At 36.3% G+C, this 8,096-nt stretch overlaps 1 non-coding gene across 1 annotated transcript; it reads right to left on the bottom strand.

The window, feature by feature from the left end:
• Positions 1-6,686: 6,686 nt before the first annotated feature.
• On the bottom strand, positions 6,687-6,793 carry LOC150004561 (U6 spliceosomal RNA). Its single transcript, XR_016512601.1, has one exon. It is a non-coding gene; the product is annotated as a U6 spliceosomal RNA (small nuclear RNA).
• Between the last annotated feature and the right edge of the window lie 1,303 nt (positions 6,794-8,096).

The raw sequence follows: 8,096 nt of genomic DNA, 5'->3' as shown, positions 1-8,096 counted from the left end.
GATAAAGGAGGAAGGAACATAAAATGGAGTGAGGAGAGACTCTTTAACAAATGGTGCTGGTAGAACTGGACAGGGACTTGCAAAAAAAATGAAACTGGACCATCAACTTACAGCACACAAGAGAGTAAACTCGAGATGGATCAAAGACTTAAATGTAAGCCATGACACCATAAAAGTCCTAGAGGAAAACATAGGCTGGAAAATTTCAGATATCTCACGTAACAATTTCTTCACGGATACATCTCCTAAGGCAAGAGAAATAAAGGAAAAATAAACAAATGGGATTACATCAAACTAAAGAGTTTCTGCTCAGCAAAAGAAAACATCAGCAAGATGAAAAGGAAAAAAACCGTATGGGAAAACATATTTGCCAATGATATCACAGACAGGGGACTGATTTCCAAAATATATAAAAAGCTTATATGACTCAACATCAAGAAAACAAACAACCCAATTAAAAAATGGGCAAAGGACCTGAACAAACACTTCTCCGAAGAGGACATACAAAAGGTCCATAGACACATGAAAAAATGCTCAACATCATTAGCCATCAGGGAGATGCAAATAAAAACCACAATGAGATACCATTTTACACCAGTCAGAATGGCCATCATCAACAAATCAACAAACAACAAGTGCTGATGAGGATGTGGAGAAACGGGAACCCAACTGCACTGTTGGTGGGAATGCAGACTGGTGCAGCCACTATGGAAAACAGTATGGAATTACCTCAAAAAACTAAAAATGGAACTGCCTTTTGAACCAGCGATTCTACTATTAGGATTATACCAGAAGAATCCTGAAACCCCAATTCAAAAGAGCTTATGCACCCCTATGTTCATAGCGGCACTGTTTACAATAGCTACATGCTGGAAACAGCCTAAGTGCCCATCTGTAGATGAGTGGATCAAAAAACTTTGGTACATTTACACAATGGAATACTATGTAGCAGAAAGAAAGAAGGAACTCCTGCCATTTGCGACAACATGGATGGAACTAGAGAGAATTATGCTTAGTGAAATAAGCCAGGCAAAGGAAGAAAAATACCATATGATATCACCTAATACAGGAAACTAAAGGACAACACAAACAAAAGAAATAAATAGAACAAAGTGCAGAATAGCAGTCATTAGGGGGGAGGGGGAGGGAGAGAAGGGGATAAGTAAGGAAAGAGTTTAGTCAAAAAACGTGTATAAATGACTCATAGATACGGACAACAGGGCGGAATATGATTGCGGGAGAAGGAGTGGGGTGAATGGGGGAGAGAAATGGCAGAAAAATAAGACAACTGTAATTGAAAAACCAAAAATAAAAAACAGAAAAAGTAAACAAAATCAACAAGCCTCTAGCCAGGCTCATCAAGAAAAAAAGGGAGAAGACCAAAATAAACAAAATCAGAAATGAAGAGGAGAAATTACGACTGATACCACAGAAATACAAACGATTGTAAGAAATTACTACAAACAAGTGTATGGCAAGAAATTTGACAACCTAGAAGAAATGGACAAATTTCTAGACACATATAACCTTTCAAAACTGAACCAAGAAGAAGTACAAAGTCTCAACAGACCAATAACAAAGAAAGAAAGAAATTGAAACAAATATCTCTCGGCACACAAATGTCCTGGAGCGGATGGCTTCGCAAACAAATTTTACAAAACATTTAGGCAAGAACTAATTCCTACCCTTCTCAAACTATTCCAAAAAATCCAAGAGGGAAAAATCCCAAACTTTTTCAATGAAGCCAATATTACCCTAATTCGAAAACCAGGTCAAGACACAACAAAGAAAGACAACTACAGGCCAATATCACTGATGAACATAGATGCTAAAATCCACAACAAAATATTGACAAACTGGATCCAGCAATATATCAAAAAGATCATACACCACGATCAAGTTGGATTCATCTCAGGGATTCAAGAATGGTTTAAAATTTGCAAATGCATAAATATAATACATCACCTAAACAGAATGAAATACAAAAATCACATGATCATATCAAGAGATGCAGAAAAAGCATTTGATAAAGTACAACATCCATTTATGATGAAAACACTCAGCAAAATGGGAATAGAGGGAGCATACCTTAACATAATTAAAGCTATCTTTGAGAAGCCTGAGGTCAACATCATACTCAATTGACAAAAACTGAAAGCATTACCCCTGAAATCAGGAACTAGACAAGGTTGTCAGCTCTTTCCACTTCCATTCAACATAGTGTTCGAAGTCCTAGCCACAACAATCAGACAAGAAAAAGAAATAAAAGGCATCCAAATTGGGAAAGAAGAAGTAAAACTATCATTATATGGATATGACATGATAGTATACCTAGAAAACCCTATAAACTCCACTAAAAGACTTCTCGATATAATAAGTGAATTTGGAAATATAGGGTACAAAATAAATATACAGAAATCTAAGGCATTTCTGTACACCAACAATAAAATATCAGAGACAGAGACAAAAAAGAAAATACCATTTACTATAGCAACAAGAAAAATAAAGTACCTAGGAGTAAACTTAACCAAAGAGATAAAAGACCTGTGCTCTGAAAATTAAGTAACACTGAAGAAGTAAATTAAGGAGGATACAAAGAAATGGAAGCAAATGCTATGTTCTTGGATGGGAAGAATCAACATCATCAAAATAGCCATACTACCCAAAACAATTTACAGATTCAATGCAATCCCTATTAAAATACCAATGACATATTTCACAGACCTAGAACAAATACTCCAAAAATTCATTTGGGACCAAAAAGACCCCAAATAGCCAAAGCAACGTTGAGACAGAAGAACACAGCAGGAGGAATCACAATACCTGATATCAAACAATACTACAAAGCCACTGTGATCAAAACAGTCTTGTACAGTCATAACAACAGACATATAGATCAGTGGAACAGAATAGAGAGTCCAGAAATAAACCCAGGCTTCTATGGTCAACTAATATTTTATAAAAGGTGAAGGAACATAAAATGGAGTGAGAAGAGCCTCTTTAACAAATGGTGCTGGTAGAACTGGACAGGGACATGCAAAAAAATGAAACTAGACCACCAATTTACACCACACACGAGAATAAACTCAAGATGGATTAAAGACTTAAATGTAAGCCGTGATACCATAAAAGTCCTAGAGGAAAACATAGGCAGGAAATTTTAGATATCCCGTTTAACAATATTTTCATGGATACATCTCCTAAGGCAAGAGAAATAAATGAAAAAATAAACAATTGGGACTACATCAAACTAAAGAATTTCTGCTCAGCAAAAGAAAACATCAGCAAGATGAAAAGGAAACCAACCGTATGGGAAAACACATTTGCCAATGATATCTCAGACAGGGAAATGATCTCCAAAATATATAAAGAGCTTATATGACTCAACATCAAGAAAACAGACAATCCAATTATAAAATGGGCAAAAGACCTGAACAAACACTTCTCCAAAGAGGACATACAGAAGGTCCATAGACACATGAAAAAATGCTCAACATCATTAGCCATCAGGGAGATGCAAATAAAAACCACAATGAGATACCATTTTACACCAGTCAGAATGGCCATCGTCAACACATCAACAAACAACAAGTGCTGACGAGGATTTGGAAAAATAGGAACCCTACTGCACTGTTGGTGGGAATGCAGACTGGTGCAGCCACTATGGAAAACAGTATGGAATTACCTCAAAAAATTAAAAATTGAACTGCCTTTTGAACCAGCGATTCCACTGCTAGGATTATACCCAAGAATCCTGAAACCCGAATTCAAAAGTACTTATGCACCCCTATGTTCATAGCAGCACTGTTTACAATAGCTAAGCGATGGAAACAACCTAAGTGCCCATCTGTAGATGAGTGGATCAAAAAACTGTGGTACATTTACACAATGAAATACTATGTAGCAGAAAGAAAGGAGGAACTCCTGCCATTTTCGATAACATGGATGGAACTAAAAAGAATTATGCTTAGTGAAATAAGCCAGGCAAGGAAAGAAAAATACCATATGATATCACCTAATACAGAAAACTAAAGAACAACATAAATGAACTAAATAGGATAAGGAATAGAATAGCAATCAATAGAGGGGAGGGAGGAGTGAAAGAAGGAGGACAAGTAAGGGAAAAGTTTAGTCAAGGAACGTGCATAAATGACTCATGGACATGGACAATGGGGAGAAATATGATTGTGGGAGAAGGGGTGGGCTCGATGGGGGAGAGCAAGGGGGAAAAATGGGACAAGTGTAATAGAAAAACCCAAAAATAAAATTAAAATAAATAAACAAATAAAATTTTAAAAACCTCTAAAATACTATAATATAGAGAAAAGGGTATAAAAATGTATATTGAATAGGGTATGGAATAGAACATGCAAGGAAGAGGTATTTATTTCTTCACATCAACACAATTTTATTTGGGAAGTTTTTAAATTTATGAAGAAACTGAAAAAGAAATATTAGCAAGGATGGAAAGAATAGCATACGAATGTTTTATTATACAGTAGAATGTGACTGAATTAATAGTATTTCATGATGATATATATAAAATAAAGTTCAAAATAAAAAGAAATGTGAATGATAATAAAATTCCTTTTGCTTATAACATTTACTGTTTTTCTCTGACCTCTTCCTTTTTTTGCTTCTCACTTTACCCAGAACATTCAATAATAAAAATTAAAAATAGGACTTCCGACCAATATGGAGGCATAGGTATACACATTTTGCCCCCTTGCACACCATGAGGATTACAACTACTTCAAAACAAACAAAATCAAACAGAAGTGCCAGAAAATAAAACTGTATGGAATTCTGACTACCAAATACTTAAAGAAGAAATATTAATCCAGATGGGTAAGAGGGGTGGAAATGGGGATCCAGGGCAGAGAGAATGCAGTGCGGTGGAGGCGAAGCAGTGGTAGTAAGACAATGGTCCTATATTCCCGTGTGCTGGATAAAAGCCAGGAAGGTCGCCTGGGGAGTGATCCTAGCTCCTGGATAGACTGTGCAGCTCATCATTCCAGTGCCAGGAAAATAAACCCTTATAGCTTCTGACTGTGAAAGCCAGTGGGCGTTGGGGTGGTGGAAGGAACTGCTTGTCTCTCAGGAGACTTTGTTTACAGAGCCTCCATGCTACTAGAATTTAGAGAACCCACCACTCTGGGAACCAGAGCAACAGCCAGAGGGGTGTCAGATGCATATAGGAAGCAGGTTAAGTGACTGGAAATGGGGCAGGTGGCGAGCAAATAGTATTGTTCCCTTTCTAATCTCTCTCCCAAACACAACAGCACAAAATGGTGAAACAGGGTCACCCAGCAGTGACAAATATCTTATAATATAACAGGTGCAGCAGCTCTACCTAATACACAGAAGCAAACTCGGGGAGGCTGTCAATTTGAGAAGACAAAGAAGTATGGCCCAAATGAAAGAACAGGTTAAAACTCCAGAAAGAGAATTAAGTAAAAAGGAGATAGCCAGCCTATCAGATGCACAGTTCAAAACACTGGTGATAATGATACTCAGAGAAATGAATGACTGTAACAAATGCATAAAGGAGGAAATGAAGGCTACACTAAGTGAAATGAAGAAAAATCTACATGGAACCAATAATGAAAAGAACGGAGCCGAGGTTCAAATCAATGAATTAGAACATAAGGAAGAAATCAATAGTCAACTAGTACAGAATGAAGAAATGAGAATTCAAGAAAAAAAGTGAGAAGAGAATAATAAGATTCTGGGACATCTCTAAAAGTGTCAATATCCAAATCATAGGGATGCCAGAAGAAGAAGAAGAAGAGCAATAATTGAAAACTTAGTTGAAAAAATAATGAAAGAAAACTTCCCTAATTTGGCAGAGGAAATAAATATACAAGTTCAGGAAGTACAGAGATTCCCAAACAAGCTAGACCCAAAGAAGACCACACCAAGACACATCATAGTTAAAATGCCAAAGGCTAAAGATATAGAAAGAATCTTAAAAGCAGCAGGAGACAAGAAGAGAGTTACCCACAAAAGAGTTCCCATAAGACTATCCACTGATTTCTCAGAAGAAACTTTCAGGCAAGAAGGGACTGACAAGAAGTATTCAAAGTGACTATGAAAAGCAAGGACCTGCAACTAAGACTAGTCTATCCAGCAAAGCTAGCATTTAGAACAGAAGGACAGATAAAATGCTTCCCAGACATAAAGGAGTTCATCATCACCAAGCTCTTATTATATGAAATTTTAAAGTGACTTTTTAAAGAAAAAGATGAAGATCAAAACTATGAACATTGAAATGATAACAAACTCACAACTATTAACAACTGAATCTAAAAAACAAAACAAACCAAGCAAACAATGAGAAGAGGAACAAACCATAGATATATTAGCAGTGATGGGGAAGGGGTGAAAAAGTACAGGGATTAAGAAGCATAACTGGTAGGTACAAAATAGACTGGGGGATGTTAAGCATAGTATAGGAAATGGAGAAGCCAAGGAACTTATATGCATGACCCATGGAAATAAACTAAGTCAGTGTGTGTGTGGGGGGGGGGGAACTGCTGGAGGGAAGGCGTGTCCTAGGTTGAGGGAACAAAGGGGAAAAATTGGGACATCTGTAATAGCATAATCAATAACATATATTTTAAAAAACAACAAAAAAGGTATTGTAATGATCTTGGTCTTTTATTTCTTTTTAATTTTATTTTTTAAAAAACATGGAACACTTCACAAATTTATGTGTCATCCTTGCACAGAGGCCATGCTAATCTTCTCTGTATCATTCCAATTTTAGTATATGTGCTGTTGAAGTGAGCACTGATCTTAGTCTTTTAAAATATTATTGAATATTTTTACTTGGTTATTTGTATTTTTGTTATTGAGTTGCTGGAGTTCCTTATATACTTTGGAAATTGATCCCTTATCAGATAAATTATTTGCAAATATTCTCTTCCATTCTGTAGGTTATTTTTTTTCATTCTGTTGATTGCTTTTTTATTCTGTGCAGAAGCTCTTAATTTTGTTCTAGTGCCACTTGTTTAGCGTTGCTTTTGTTACCTGTATTTTTTGTGTCATATCCAAGAACAATAGTACAGCAGCTATGGAAAACAGTATGGAAGTTCCTTGAAAAAATTAAGAACAGAACTACCACAGGATCCAGCAATCCTACTTTTGGGTATATATCCAAAAGAATTGAAATCAGGATCTTAAGGAATTATTTGAATTCTCATCTTCACTGCAGCATTATTCACAATAGCTAAGATATTGAAACAACCCAAGTGTCCATTGAAAAATGAATGGATAAACAAAATGTGATTATATATATTATTCAGAGAACTTAGAGATAGATGAGGATGAGGATGGGCTGGGCTCGAGGGCACCTGCAGTAAGGAAGCACCATCCATCTGGTGGACTGTTGGCCACTATCTGATGGGAATCAACTCTCATTAAATACCAGATGCCTGTTCTTCCAGGCCATACATCCAAACTTGGCATGATGCAAACCCTCCAGAATTTGTTTAACCTCAGAATAGAGAAGAAGCTAAATTATTTAAAATTTAGTTTTCTTTTTTTTTACTTTTTTAAAGTATGTTTTATTTATTATGTTGTTACAGCAGTCCCAATTTCTTTTCCCTTTGCTCCCCTATGCCCAGTACCCCCCTTTCCCTAGCAATCCCACCCCCCTTAGTTCATGTCCATGGGTCATGCATATAATTTCTTTGGCTTTACCCTTTCCTATATTATACTTAACTTGCCCCTGTCTTTTTTGTACCAAACAGTTATGCTTCTTAATCCCTGCACCATTTCCCAATTTCTCCTCCTTCTCCCTCCCAGCTGATAACCCTCCAAATGATCCCCATAGTCACAATTCTGTTCCTATTCTGGTTTGCCTAATTGGATTTTGTTTTTATTTTTTAGATTCAGTTGTTGATAGTTGTGAGTTTGTTGTCATTTTAGTGTTTATAATTTTAATCTTTTTCTTAAATAAGTCCCTTTAACATTTCATATAATAATGGCTTGGTGATGATGAACTCTTTTAGCTTTACTTTGTCTGGGAAGCACTTTATCTGCCCTTCCATTGTAAGTGATAGCTTTGCTGGATAGACTAATTTTGTTTGTAG

Source organism: Furipterus horrens, unplaced genomic scaffold, assembly GCF_987537825.1.
Source record: "Furipterus horrens unplaced genomic scaffold, mFurHor1.1.pri manual_scaffold_7, whole genome shotgun sequence".
Taxonomy (NCBI): domain Eukaryota; kingdom Metazoa; phylum Chordata; class Mammalia; order Chiroptera; family Furipteridae; genus Furipterus; species Furipterus horrens.
This window is presented reverse-complemented; position numbering and strand designations above follow the sequence as displayed.